General features: G+C 42.7%; 1 protein-coding gene across 1 annotated transcript in view; it reads left to right on the forward strand.

Annotated features, from left to right (window-relative positions):
- The first annotated feature begins 773 nt into the window (after window positions 1-773).
- The window catches only part of LOC142256202 (neo-calmodulin-like), a 75,855-nt gene continuing 60,998 nt past the window's right edge, over window positions 774-15,630 (forward strand). The window contains exons 1-3 of the mRNA XM_075327772.1: window positions 774-818; window positions 4,829-4,943; window positions 9,332-9,465. The gene's annotated coding sequence lies outside the window, so the exon portion shown is untranslated. The remainder of the gene's footprint in view (window positions 819-4,828; window positions 4,944-9,331; window positions 9,466-15,630) is intronic.

The raw sequence follows: 15,630 nt of genomic DNA on the forward strand, positions 1-15,630 counted from the left end.
TGTGACCACTTTCAGTGTCAGGGTTCACTCACATTTGCATCTAAAATCGGTGAGTAAACAAAACAAGATAGGACAGATAATGACACCATAGTACTCGTAAATCAAGACTACACCCCAAACTAAATAATTAGTGAACCAAGAGCGCTAAGGGGTCATAGAAGTCAAACATGACTCATAGGTGAAAAAAAAATTCACATAAAACCTATATGCACAAAAGAGAAAAGATTTTATTATAAGAATTCATTACAGGTAAAATACAAAATGTAAACTGTAATTAGTGGAGTTCAGGTATACACAGGGAATCCCGAAGATAAACATTCCGCGGAGAAACAGGTAAAGTGAGTAAGACGTTCTATTATTAGACAGGCTTTCACAGTGCGCTATTACTTAGGTTCAGTGGTCCCGTCGGGGCATACATCCAAACCGCCCCTGACCCAAGAGTGTTTCGGACGCATGCGCCGACAGGGCCGTTGACTATAATGGAGCAGACACCGGTAGCGTGTGCTCTGTCTTGCTCCGTTTTCTGCAGGCGGACACCCGAACGTAGTCGACTATTACATGATTTGCACCACATGCACTACATGATGTGAATGGCAGTTGGAAAAGAGGTTTTTTTTCCCATCAGCAAACTGGCTCACATTACATGTAGTTTCTGAACTACTGAAAAAAAAATGATGTTTAACCAGTTTGGAGCTGGGTCTGAAACATGTGTCATACTGAGAGATAGAATATTCCCAAGGGAACGCCCTTTTCAGGCTATATCATTACAACCCCGCTGATATACTGACGGAGAATATCGTCCTGCTTCACCACCACAGGTAAATATCCTAAGACTGTGTCTTTTATCCTAGTGAATTGTGGACTCAAAAGTGTAGAGGATGTCAGCATGGAATTATGTTTCTCAGGGCGAGTCTTGCTATTTATATAACATATCATGTCTGGATTTAAGTTATATTTTGTTGAATTTTACCTCTATTGTAGTCTCTAGTAAGTAATGTATCACTGATATTATTACATTCTTGTAATAAGGTAAAGTGGCCTGATCAAATGCATCTTGCTCTTGAGAATTTGTGCATTTCGCAGGAAATGCTTCATCCCAGACTTTTCTGCGAAACGTGCATCAGGTACTGCAGGCTCCTGGTTATTGTTCTCCTGTTCTGGGCTTAAGCTTATAATTATTTAGTATTTCACTTTTAATTGAATGTGATCTTGTGATCTTTACCATCTGGTAATTACATATATGTGGTTCCTTAAATATGGCATATCATTAGTAGGTATTAACCTGCCTATATTAAATAACACATGATGTATACAATTTTTAATTTCTACCACCCAGGCCTTACTATAATCCATTTACAAATTGTGAACTAATTATGTAAAAACATACTAGGCACCCTCCCTTTCTATCTAATTGTACCTTTGATTATATATATATAAAAATAATAAAATAGCACTGCTGTTTATATGTATATATATTTTTTTTAATTTATTTTTATATATATATATATATATAAATAAAAAAATATATATATACATATAAACAGCAGTGATATTTTATTATTATTTTTTATGTATATATATATATATATATATATATATATATATAATGTAAAAAAATAAATAAATAAAATCAAATAAATAAAAAAATTATATATATATATATATATATATATATATATATATATATATATATATATATATATATATATATATATATATATATATATATATATATGTATATATATATACAGTACAGACCAAAAGTTTGGACACACCTTCTCATCTCTAAAACAACTGTTAAGAGGAGACTTTGTGCAGCGGACCTTCATGGTAAAATAGCTGCTAGGAAACCACTGCTAAGGACAGGCAACAAGCAGAAGAGACTTGTTTGGGTAAAGAACACAAGGAATGGACATTAGACCAGTGGAAATCTGTGCTTTGGTCTGATGAGTCCAAATTTGAAATCTTTGGATCCAACCACCGTGTCTTTGTAGAAAAGGTGAACGGATGGACTCTACATGCCTGGTTCCCACCATGAAGCATGGAGGAGGAGGTGTGATGGTGTGGGGGGGCCTTGCTGGTGACACTGTTGGGGATTTATTCAAAATTGAAGGCATACAGAACCAGCATGGCTACCACAGCATCTCTATTCCATCCGGTTTGTGTTTAGTTGGACCATCATTTATTTTTCAACAGGACAATGATCCCAAACACCTCCAGGCTGTGTAAGGGCAATGTGACTAAGAAGGAGAGTGATGGGGTGCTACACCAGATGACCTGGCCTCCACAGTCACCAGACCTGAACCCAATCGAGATGGTTTGGGGGGGATCTGGACTGCAGAGTGAAGGCAAAATAGCCAATAAGTGCCAAGCATCTCTGGGAACTCCTTCAAGACTGTTGGGAAACCATTTCCGGTGACCACCTCCTGAAGCTCATCAAGAGAATGCCAAGAGTGTACAAAGCAGTAATCAAAGCAAAAGGTGGCTACTTTGAAGAACCTAGAATATAAGACATATTTTCAGTTGTTTCACACCTTTTTAAGCATTTCATACCACATGTTTTAATTCATAGTTTTGATGCCTTCAATGTGAATCTACAATTTACAGAGTTCTGAAAATAAGAAAAACTCTTTGAATGAGAAGGTGTGTCCAAACTTTTGGTCTGTACTGTATATATATATATATATATATATATATATATAAAAAGCAGTGTTATTTTATTGGAAATTTTACTTGCGTCTCAAGTAACTGCATTTCTATTTTAAAATTAAAAAGAAAGATACCCACTAAAAAGAACCTGACACTTAAAATTAAAAAATAGATGAAATCCATGGCTATGATCCAACACATTGCCAATATCTCACTCACATGGAGACAAATCAAAATTAATAAATGTCAATTGCCTAAAAGGATAAAATAAAGCTCTAACTCAACTCTAACATGTTATGATCTATGATTCTATGAGTTTGCACATGAAGGCGTTATGTTGGACCCCATTGCAGTTCCCTGTACCTGGAGCTAAAACAGATCCGAAAAGAAAGTTTTTTTGAATAAGACAAAATTAAATAGATCCATGAAAAAGTCAGTCACTCTTTTATTATTGTGAGACTTTTGTAGTTGTTTTTAACCACTGTTAGACCTTTGTTATTATGTGTGGATGTATATTGGATATTATCATTGTTTATACATAATTATACCTGCAATTATGCATACAGTGAAGTAAAGCATGATACAGAGTAATCACACTGCGGAGTTCTCTACTGTAAGAGAGGTCACACGATGGAATTTTCTACTGCAAGAGGGATCCCACTATGGAAATCTCTACTGTAAGAGCAGTAACAGTATAGAATTATCTACTGTAAGAGCAGTCACACTATAGAATTCTCTACTGTAAGAGCAGTCACACTATGGAATTTGCTACTGTAAGAGCAATCATACTATGGAATTTGCTACTGTAAGAGTGGTCACAACATGGAATTCCTTATTATAAGAGTGTTCACATGATGGAATTATTTACTGTAAGAGCAGTTTCACAATTGAATTCTCTGCTGTTAGAATGGTCACACTATGGAATTTTCTACTGTAACAGCAGTCAAATTATTGAACTCTCTACAGTATGAGCAATCACACTATGGAGTTCTCTACTGTAAAAGCAGTCTCCCTATAGAGTTCTCTACTGTTAGAACGGTCACACTATGGAATTCTCTACTGTAACAGCAGTCAAATTATGAAACTCTCTACAGTATGAGCAATCAAACTATGGAGTTCTCTACTGTAAGAGTAGTCACACTATGGAATTCATTACTGTAAAAACAGTCAAATTAGGGAATTCACTACTGTATGAGCAGTCACACTATGGAAATCTCTACTGTATTAGCAGTCATACTATGGAATTCTCTACTGTAACAGCAGTAACACTATGGAATTCTCTACTGTAAGAGCAGTAACAATATAGAATTATTTACTGTAAGAGCAGTAATACTGTGGAATTCTTTACTGTAACAGCAGTCAAATTATGGAATTCTCTACAGTATGAGCAATCACACTATGGAGTTCTCTACTGTAAGAGTAGTCACACTATGGAATTCTTTACTGTAAAAACAGTCAAATTAGGGAATTCACTACTGTATGAGCAGTCACACTATGGAAATCTCTACTGTATTAGCGGTCATACTAAGGAATTCTCTACTGTAAGAGCAGTAACAATATAGAATTCTCTACTGTAAGAGCAGTAACTATAGAATTCTCTACTGTAAGAGCAGTAACACTATGGAATTCTTTACTGTAAAAACAGTCAAATTATGGAATTCACTACTGTATGAGCAGTCACACTATGGAATTCTCTACTGTAAGAGCAGTAACAATATAGAATTCTCTACTGTAAGAGCGGTAACTATAGAATTCTCTACTGTAAGAGCAGTAACACTATGGAATTCTTTACTGTAAGGGCAGTCACAGTATGGAATTTTGCAACCAGACTATAAAACTTTCTACAATAAGAGCAGTCAGACAATAAATGAATGCTCTATTTTGCCGATAACCTTATTAAGATAAACAGAGAAGCAGTGAGATGCAGAAAATACTTTATATTCCTGAAAGATTCATGGGAGAAGATTTGGACTTTTTCACTGAGATGCAAGTCACAAGACAAGATTTAGTAAGAGATATAGAATCTCGGCCAAGTTTAGAGTAAATGTCACCGGTGCTTATATGTGATCCTGGAAATGCCAGATATGAGCTAATGTAACAGGAGAGAAGAAATCCAGGATAATGGGGGGAGAGGCTTTATACCTAATATTATGTAAAGAAATAAAAATCTTGTTTGCAGTTTCTTATATCGCTGGAATCGTCTTCTCTATAAATGACGTCTTCATAACACAAAGTGCATCACATTATTAATCCGGAAGCTGCAGGAGCCTTCACCGACTACTGAGGATTTATCGGTGAGTTACTATGTGATATTATATCTGTGACTTCTTCTTATTTCTAAGAATTTATAAGGTATCACAACAGCAAAGTCATTTATTTTATCAAATTGTATCAAATGAATAGGAATCAACAATTTTTCCCCCCAAAAATAGCACCTCTCGTTTCATGGTCCGTGCTCAATGTCATTGTTGGGTGAAATAATATTTTTATGCATCCTAAAATTGTATGTGCTTTTGTAGCTGCTGATTGGCATTGGGATTAAGAGTTCATTATAAACATGGAAATGTGATACAAATTGTGACGGGGTCCTTCTCCCATGTCACACAATCAACAGAGTGAGAGATGAGTGAGCAATCCAAGAATATTTATTCCAAGCAAATCAAATGGTCCATAACATAATCCACCATACAGAGGGTAAAAATAGTCCAGAAACACGTATAAAGTCCAGTAAGCGCATTAATGTCGCAGGGATCAGTCACACTACTCCAGCAGTACTTCTCCAGGGAAATTAAGGTTTCTCACAGTCTCTCTGGGGTGCTGGCCGCAGCCTCAGCATTTCCCTCAGAGGTTCAATCCTTCTCTCTTGTAAGTCTCACCAAGAATGACTAATCCGCCAAGTAAGCAGAGTTTAGGTGAATCCCAGGCCCCCCTCCCCCAGACCTAGGGATAGAAACACTACAGGGGCTGATTACCTACAAACAATACAGTGTACACACAAGCAATACAGAGAATGGACAGAGAACCACGCCTAAAATACGAACCTACACAACATGATGCACAATCCTCCATATGCTACCATCACACAAATCCAGAAAACTTTCTGCAGCTTATGAAACAAACAATCTTATAGAAATCATTCATTTTTTAACGTGTTTAACCTTAGTTTTATTATGATTACTCATTCACAGGGCGCCTTGAGTGATCAGATAAAACAATGTTAAGCAGCTTGTGTGTCATGTGCTGTCCTGATCCACACTTGCGGATTACAGGAGCGCCATCGGACACTGTTCATATTCCAGAGTCCGACAGTCAACCTGGTTTCTCTTAAATTGCTCAGCTCTACCGGGCATCGGCTGAGTTGTTTCAACTGCTCCCAGTCATATATGACAGACAACCCCTCAGCTTCAGCTCTACCGGGCGTCGGCTGAGTTCTTTCTACTGCTCCCAGTCATGTAGGAGTTAATTCTATTGGTTGCTGATTACCTTCCACAGCTGATCTCTCCCTATTTAAGGCTAGGTAGTTTGTTAGGGGAATGCCGAAGATAGCATCTGCTCCTGCTCTTGTGAAACTCCGGTGTCCTTGGCAATCCTCTTTAGGTGACCTGCAATCTGCTGCTTGTGTGGTGTGAAGTGTCCCTTGGTGTGTCTTTCTTCCTCCCTTATATTTTATTCCCCCTATGGCTTTATTGTCTTCCCTTTGTGGTTATTTGCAGAGTGAACGAGTGTTAGTTCTACCCTGTGTCTTTTGAGAGAGGGTGGTCATTCCTGTCACCCAAGGTTAGGGGTACAGGGGAGTTAGTGAGGAGACAGGGACACGCTGGGGGCCCAGACCTCACTACCTTAAGTGTACCTCTGGGATAAGGGTCAATGCAGGGACCAGTTCAGGTCCCCCCTTTCAACCCAGCTGCAGCAAGTTGTCATACAGCCAGACACGTTACAATCAAGACAAGGTAGAATAAAGGAAAAACAGAGATAAACCTCTCCTTGCACTGAAAGAAACATTAACCCATTCACCATCTGGTTATTTTCCGTTTTCGTTTCCTCCTCCCTTTGTTCCAAGAGCCATAACTTTTTTTATATTTTATTTTTCCCTATATAACCATATAAGGGCTTGTTTTTTTGCAGGACGAGTTGTACTTTTGAATGACACCATTCAATCTGCAGGCTCCAAGGGGGGTAAAGATGCAGGATCCAAAGGGGTAAAGATGCAGGATCCAAAGGGGTAAAGATGCAGGATCCAAGGGGGTAAAGATGCAGGATCCAAAGGGGTAAAGATGCAGGCTCCATGGGGATAAAGATGCAGGCTCCATGGGGATAAAGATGGAGGCTACTAGGGGGTATAGATGCAGGCTACAAGGGGGTAAAGATGCAGGCTCCAAGGGGGTAAAGATGCAGGATCTAAATGGGTAAAGATGCAGGCTTCATGGGAATAAAGATGGAGGCTACTAGGGGGTATAGATGCAGGCTACAAGGGGGTAAAGATGCAGGCTACAAGGAGGTAAAGATGCAGGCTACAAGGAGGTTAAGATGCAGGCTACAAGGGAGTAAAGATGCAGGCTGCAAGGGGTAAAGATGCAGGCTACAAGGGGGTAAAGATGCAGGCTACAAGGGGGTAAAGATGCAGGCTGTAAGGGGGTAAAGATGCAGGCTACAAGGGGGTAAAGATACAGGCTACAAGGGGGTAAAGATGCAGGCTGCAAGGGGGTAAAGATACAGGCTACAAGGGGGTAAAGATACAGACTACAAGAGGGTAAAGATGCAGGTTGCAAGAGGGTAAAGATGCAGGGTGCAAGGGGGTAAAGATGCAGGGTGCAAGGGGGTAAAGATGCAGGCTGCAAGGGGGTAAAGATGCAGGCTGCAAGGGGGTAAAGATGCAGGCTGCAAAACGGTAAAGATGCAAGCTGCAAAACGGTAAAGATGCAGGCTGCAAAACGGTAAAGATGCTGGCTGCAAGATGGTAAAGATGCAGGCTGCAAAAGGGTAAAGATGCAAGCTGCAAAACGGTAAAGATGCAAGCTGCAAAACGGTAAAGATGCAGGCTGCAAGATGGTAAAGATGCTGGCTGCAAGATGGTAAAGATGCAGGCTGCAAGATGGTAAAGATGCAGGCTCCAAGGGGGTAAAGATGCAGGCTGCAAAGGGGTAAAGATGCTGGCTGCAAGATGGTAAAGATGCAGGCTCTAAGGGGGTAAAGATGCTGGCTGCAAGATGGTAAAGATGCAGGCTCCAAGGGGGTAAAGATGCAGGCTGCAAAGGGGTAAAGATGCTGGCTGCAAGATGGTAAAGATGCAGGCTCTAAGGGGGTAAAGATGCTGGCTCCAAGGGGGTAAAGATGCAGGCTCCAAGGGGGTAAAGATGCAGGCTAGAAGGGGGTAAAGATGCAGGCTCCAAGGAGGCAAAGATGCAGGCTCCAAGGAGGCAAAGATACAGGCTCCAAGGGGGTAAAGATGCAGGCTCCAAGGAGGCAAAGATACAGGCTAGAAGGGGGTAAAGATGCAGGCTCCAAGGGGGTAAAGATGCAGGCTCCAAGGGGGTAAAGATGCAGGCTACAAGGGGGTAAAGATGCAGGTTGTAAGGGGGTAAAAATGTAGGCTGTAAGGGGGTAAAAATGTAGGCTACAAGGGGGTAAAGATGCACGCTCCAAGGGGTAAAGTACAAACATATATGGACTTGAAATATAGAAAAGATGCAGTATAAGCAGTACTATGTAATGAAGGAAGAAACACCATGAGGGGAAAGGTGGACGCTGCAAAATATATGAAAATATTTTACTGCGCAGACGTCTCTTCAAAGAATCTTCCATTTGCTTTGCAGTCCTGATGTCTCTTCCAGGTGAGCATCATGGAGCTTTTTACATGATATATTCCTGCTGGCTCTATTGGTGCACCTCCATGCGACCATTTCAGTCTTCTGTGTGATATTTCTTGGATAACGTGACCTCTCGTAGGGTAGAGGGGGTTTATCCTAAGCGTATTGTCACAATGTGACTGCAGAATAATATGGGACAGGGGATACTAAGGGACCCTAGGATATCACTAACCTCAGGGTTACCTCTAATGGTGGAAATGCCTGAGTCCCATGCCTGGATATTCTCCTGACCAGATCTAAATAATAATAAAGCGCTTTACATATATTAGCAATACAGTCCCCATTGGGGCTCACAATTGATAGGGCAGTGAAACCCTCTCTATATCTTACACATATATAAATATGATTTAATAAAGATAAAATAATATTCTATATCGAAGCTAGGTTATATTAGGATGTAATCTTCCGCTCTTTTTGGACTTTCCTTTGACAAACATAAGCCAATGTTTGTTAAAGGTAGAAGTATCGTAATAAAAGCTATTAATGTAACTCTAGGGATTATATTAGCAAGCGGACCTAAGTTTACATAAAGTTTAGTGTAATCTATTAAGCTTGATTAGCTTTATCAATGGTCAACCGCATTGTATTTGATTTTGTGAAAAAAACCTCTATTGTACTTGTATGTATGAGATCATAACGGATTCTAATATTCATGTCTACACCCACATGTGTATAAATATGACCCGGGAATGGTCATCAAACGGGCCAGTACTTGAGTGATACTTGCTCCTTGTCAGACTCATTCTTTTGCGTTTGGAAGTATGCATGAGGCTGCAGCCGCACTAATCGATTTGTCTTCCATCCAATATATCTAGCGGTCTCGTTGGACCAACCTAACAATTTGGCGTCCCTGGGTGGGCAGGAGAAGACGGAAGATACGAATACCTGAGACCCCGGCACCCGCAGACGGAGGATCAGAGGACACACAGACCCAAAACACCGGTGTATGGTAAGAACCATAGATTCTTACAAATCATTTCTCTCTGTGTCTCCACTGCCTCTAAAGGCCGCTTTACACGCTACGACATCGCTAAAGAGATCTCGTTGGGGTCACGGATTTTGTGCCACACATCCGGTTGCTTTAGCGATGTTGTTGCATGTGACACCTATGAGCGATTTTGCATTGTCGCAAAAACGTGCAAAATCGCTCATCGGTGACATGGGGGGTCCATTCTCGAATATCGTTACTGCTGCAGGTACGATGTAGTTCGCCGTTCCTGCGGCAGCACACATCGCTCCGTGTGACGCCGCAGGAACGACAAACATCTCCTTATCTGCATCCCGCCCACAATGAGGAAGGAAGGAGGTGGGCGGGATGTTACGTCCCGCTCATCTCCGCCCTTCGCTTCTATTGGGCAGCCACTTAGTGACGTTCCTGTGACACCGCACGGACCGCCCCCTTAGAAAATAGGCGGTTCGCCGGTCACAGCGACGTCGCTAGGCAGGTAAGTAGTGTAACGGGTCTGGGCGATGTTGTGCGCCACGGGCAGCGATTTGCCCGTGTCGCACGACCGATGGGGGCGGGTACCCACACTAGCGATATCGGTACCGATATCGCAGCGTGTAAAGTGGCCTTTAATCAGTAGCCGGATCTTGTAGTATGTTATAGCCATCTTACTTCCAGTATCCGGCCAATATTTGTTTGGCAAAGAACCATAGAATATCCTAGTGATACATGATATATATATGCATATATTGGATTGGATAGTTTTATGTGTTGCTACTTTGTTATATGTCTAGTGTATGACTACCGTGTGAGTGTATGGCGTACTTGGCACGTTGCGACATCGCTAGCATCGGCTAGCGATGCCGAGCACGATAGCACCCGCCCCCATCGCACATGCGATATCTCGTGATAGCTGACATAGCGAACATTATCGCTACGGCAGCTTCACACGCACTTACCTGCCCTGCGACATCGCTCTGGCCGGCGACCCGCCTCCTTCCTAAGGGGGCGGGTCGTGCGGCGTCACAGCAACATCACACGGCAGGCGGCCAATAGAAGCGGAGGGGCGGAGATGAGTGGGACATAAACATCCCGCCCACCTCCTTCCTGCCGCATAGCCGGTGGAGGCAGGTAAGGAGATGTTCCTCGCTGCTGCGGCTTCACACACAGCGATGTGTGCTGACGCAGGAACGAGGAACAACATCGTATCTCCTATTGGTGCGACATTATGAAAATGACCGGCGCTACACAGATCACCGATTTTCGATCGCTTTTGCGATCATTTATCGGCGCATAAGGCTTTACACGTTGCGACGTCGTTACCGGCGCCAGACGTGCGTCACTTTCGATTTGACCCCGACAATATCGCAGTAGCGATGTCGCAACGTGCAAAGTACCTCTATGAGTCTACCTTGAGGGTGTAGGACGCTCTTTTGTGGTCTCTGCAGGAAGTTAACCCACCTGTGATACTGGCTTGCCCAGATTCATGGTGAAGTTGATGCCCATAGCAGAATATCCATTGAGAGTGGTGCCCGCTCTTGGAGACAGAAAGAGAAAACAGTGATGAATCAAGATAGATTCTCTGCAGGAACCTTTTGAAGGCGCCCTGTATCAGAGGATAAGTTTGTCTTCTTTGTCCTTCTACTTTCTGTTTGTTTTACGTGTATCCACTGACCTCATGTTATTAGAAAGAATTGAGGAAGGTTTACTTACATTAGTTTGCCTAGGATTGTTCCTTTTCACTGTCTGGTTGATATATGAAATGAGCACCAACATATAAGGAGAGAGGTCTAGGATACATACTGTCCCTCACCATACGGCCTTAGGGGGATTTGGTGACGCGACTATTGTTGTAGTCATTTGGCCAAGTCACAAATCTCAATTTTAATAGTCTACACACCTGAAAACTGATAGGGTGCACTGAAGTCAGTTCGGAGGTACCGCAAGTTGTAGGACTAGGAAGGGCGCTTTAGACGCCAGTTGATGGCAGGAGAGGAGACCGCGGGTAGTATAACTCTGGACAAGGCTCAACATACGGGAAAGAACGATCAGAAGTGAAGACAGATAGAATTGGGTAATTCAGTTAGCCAAGAAAACAATGAGGGTTGTGATGCAGGTAGAATAGTGGAGAGAAGAAAGGGTAAAGTTGCACAAAAGAATTCAGGAAAGATGTTGAAGGGACTAGGAATGAAAGGTGATCCACTGGATTACACTCTCAGCCCTAGTAACAAGCACGGGATGAATTAATGATAACAAATTAGCTAGACAAGCAAAGGCTTGGTCTGAAGTAGCAAAGGAGATGAAAAGAGAAGGTGGTTGGACGAAGGAAGTGACCCCAAAAGGGATAAAATACTCAAAAAAGCAAGATCGACCCCACCATATCAACCCCATCTCACTGTTCCCGTTTTAACGGGGCCACAGGGATGGACTTGTGTGATTGGCGTGACTATTGTGCTGCCTGTGGCAGACCAAGACCACGCAAAGAAACAGGACTTTATCCAGTCATTTTCACCCAGACTAGGACACATGAATCTCATATCTATGGCACAAGACCAGGGGATGAGATCGGAATCAACATTGAGGACAATGACTCGCGCGTCCCCCAGTACCAAACCATGGATGCAACTGGAGAACCAGGCGTGGTATCCTCCTCTCAAATGACATCGTCCACCCCAATCTCCCAGAAAACCCAGACAGCCCCGGCACCCACCATAACTACTCTTTCCCGTTACAAGCCATGGGGTCCAAAGGACCAGATGGCATTACTTAAAGACGCTCCAGACCCATTTAACCTCCCAATGGCCTTTTACAGGTGGACACTTGGACTCAACAACACCTACACCTGTACATGGACATATTTGGCATCCATTCTGAAGGGCAAGATAGGGGAAGCTAGAATGCAGGCAGTCATGGAGATCATAGAGAGGAAAAGAAGATTTTACCTGTTGGATCCCCGACGGCACACTGAGTACATACGCACTGTAGAATCAGGATTACACTTCCTGGAAGGTCCACATGCACGGTGTAAGGGGAGGGTGGGGGAATCCACAATCTCTCTCTTGGATGTGGTCCAAGGACCAAAAGACACAGTAGACCACTTCTGGGGTAATTTGAAGCTCAGACACATGGATTTGGGCTATCAAGACACAGGACCAGTGGGAAGACAACTTTTTCAAGGCGCATTTATGGCGGGACTTAAACCACAGCTCAGACAGAAGGTTCAGCTAGCAAAGCCTGATTGGAGAACTATAGGAGCTGGTTCGTGTGGCAAAAGGGGTTGAGTTAGATCAGAAGATGAAGCCTGTTCAGATACAGTATGTCTCCAGTGAGTTTAGCAATTCTGGTAGAGATCGCAGTCAGGTTGAGTGCTACAATTGTGCGAAGATAGGGCACTACAAACGTCAGTGCAAATTGCCCCCTAAGAGAAAGGTACAGACCAGGACGGACGCCCCTTTCCGGAGCTCACAATAAGACACAAGCAACCCCGTAGCCATCTAACCCTTTAGGGCCCCCCACACAACTGAGCCCACAAGGGGTAGTCCCAGTATGTCTTCCAGATGGTAGAAAAATCCCATTCCTGGTGGATACGGGGGCAGCCAAAACTGTTGTCCGCCAGGAACATGTCAACCCATCCGACGTATCAGATGAAACCCTCCATACCCAAGGATTTGAAGGACTGATTCAGGAATGCCAACTGACCAAACCATTACCCCTTCAATTAGCTGACCACACCTGCATGACCAGACTGATAGTCAGTGACAAGTCACCTGTTAATTTACTAGGTTCAGATGTCCTTCAGGCCATACAGGCAAACATCACATACAAGTCAGACGGTACTGTGACGTTGACCTCAGGAGTTCCCGAAACAGCAATGTGCAAAATACTTGCATGCCCATATGTATCTGACTCCATATCCCCAACTGACGATGCAGAATTGACACAAGTCCCTGACACACTGTGGGCAACATCAAAGACCGACATTGGATGCATGCCAGTTGACACCAGGTGCAAAACCTCCTCAAATTAAGCAGTATCCCTTAAGTACCGCACAAGAGGAAGCGAATGGCAAAAATATCACAGAACTAGTTGCCTCAGGTGCGACAAAAAACCCACAAAATCGGTAGCAACCACTCCTCTATTTCCGGTGAAGAAAAAGAGTGGCAAGAACGGGGAGCCAGTCACTTACAGAATGGTGCATGACCTCAGAGCAGTAAATGCGGTCCCCGAGCTGCTCACACCAGTAGTACCAAACCCACACACCATTCTGTCACAAATTCTGGTCACAGCAGTCTCTTTTACGGTCATTATAAATGCATACAGCTGCACACTGAAAAAGCCAAAAATGTACCAGGGAAAATACGGCACTGCATTACTGAACAAGAGAGATATTTAGTTTATGTATTGGCCAATGCATGTAAGCCCGGAAACCAACGGCAAGGTATATCTCTGTAATCCGGGAACCTAACTTAAATGCCACTATCTAGGTTAAAAACATCCGTATCTGGGCAAAATGCCACTATTTGGACTACAAACCTCCATGTATGGGCAGCTAGGCTCCTGCTATAATGGTTATGAACAGCCAGGTCTTAGGGCGGAGTGCTCAGTCAGAAAAAGACTCACTAGAAATATCAAAACATTTTTGGCTTTTTCAGTGTGCAACTGTTTGCATTTATAGTTACTATGTTTTTTCAGTTAGCACCTGTTCACATTTGTTGGATGTGCGGGTCAGTTTTTTGATATTTCTAGTGAGTCTCTTTCTGACTGGGCACTCCGCCCTAAGACCTGGCTGTTCATAACCATACATGGAGGTTTGTAGTCCAAATAGTGGCATTTATGTTAGGTTCCCGGATTACAGAGATTACCTTGCCGTTGGTGTCCGGGCTTACATGCATTGGCCAATACATAAACTAAATATCTCTCTTGTGCAGTAATGCAGTGCCATATTTTCCCTTGTACATTTTTGGCTTTTTCAGTGTGCAACTGTTTGCATTTATAGTTACTATGTTTTTTCAGTTAGCACCTGTTCACATTTGTTGGATGTGCGGGTCAGTTTTTTGATATTTCTAGTGAGTCTTTTTCTGACTGGGCACTCCGCCCTAAGACCTGGCTGTGTTCATAACCATTATAGCAGGAGCCTAGCTGCCCATACATGGAGGTTTGTAGTCCAAATAGTGGCATTTTGCCCAGATACGGATGTTTTTAACCTAGATAGTGGCATTTAAGCTAGGTTCCCGTATTAGAGATATACCTTGCCGTTGGTGTCCGGGCTTACATGCATTGGCCAATACATAAGCTAAATATCTCTCTTTTGCAGTAATGCAGTGCCATATTTTCCCGTGTACATTTTTGGCTTTTTCAGTGTGCAACTGTTTGCATTTATAGTTACTATGTTTTTTCAGTTAGCACCTGTTCACATTTGTTGGATGTGCGGGTCAGTTTTTTGATATTTCTTGCTTTACGGTCATTGACCTAGCAAACGCATTCTTTTCGGTACCATTGCACCCTGACTGTCAATATCTGTTCGCATTCACCTTCAGGGGCCAGTACTTGAGTGATACTTGCTCCTTGTCGGACTCATTCTTTTGCGTCTGAAAGTATGCATGAGGCTGCAGCCGCACTAATCAATTTGTCTTCCATCCAATATATCTAATGGTCTCGTTTGACCAACCTAACACAATCTAAATCACCTATCAGTATGTCTTTAGAGGAAACAGAAACCCATGCAAACATACAAACTGCTTGCAGATGTTGTCCTTGGAGGGATTTGAATCCAGGTCCTAGGTGCTGCAAGACTGCAGTGCTAACCACTGAGCCACCACAAGATTGCAGTGCTAACCACTGAGTTACCGTGACGCTCTGAGACACAGTACTGCCCATCTAATCTATTACCCCCCCCCCTCCCCATGAAAGGAAGAGGAAGGAGTGTGATTGCAATACAGATTAAGACAGACAGGGAAAAATCAAAACTCAGACATACTGCAAACTCACAAGACCAAACTGCAAGGAACTAAGGAGAAAAGCAAGAGCAGGAAGGCAGCAAAAAAAGAGAACAAGGGTTAACACCACAACCGTTCACAATAATAATGCACAACAACCACCAGTACGTTTGGATCACAACACTTCACCAGACCAGTATAGAAAAGCTATAGAAGGCATTAATGAAATATT

This window comes from Anomaloglossus baeobatrachus, chromosome 11 (genome assembly GCF_048569485.1).
Source record: "Anomaloglossus baeobatrachus isolate aAnoBae1 chromosome 11, aAnoBae1.hap1, whole genome shotgun sequence".
NCBI lineage: Eukaryota > Metazoa > Chordata > Amphibia > Anura > Aromobatidae > Anomaloglossus > Anomaloglossus baeobatrachus.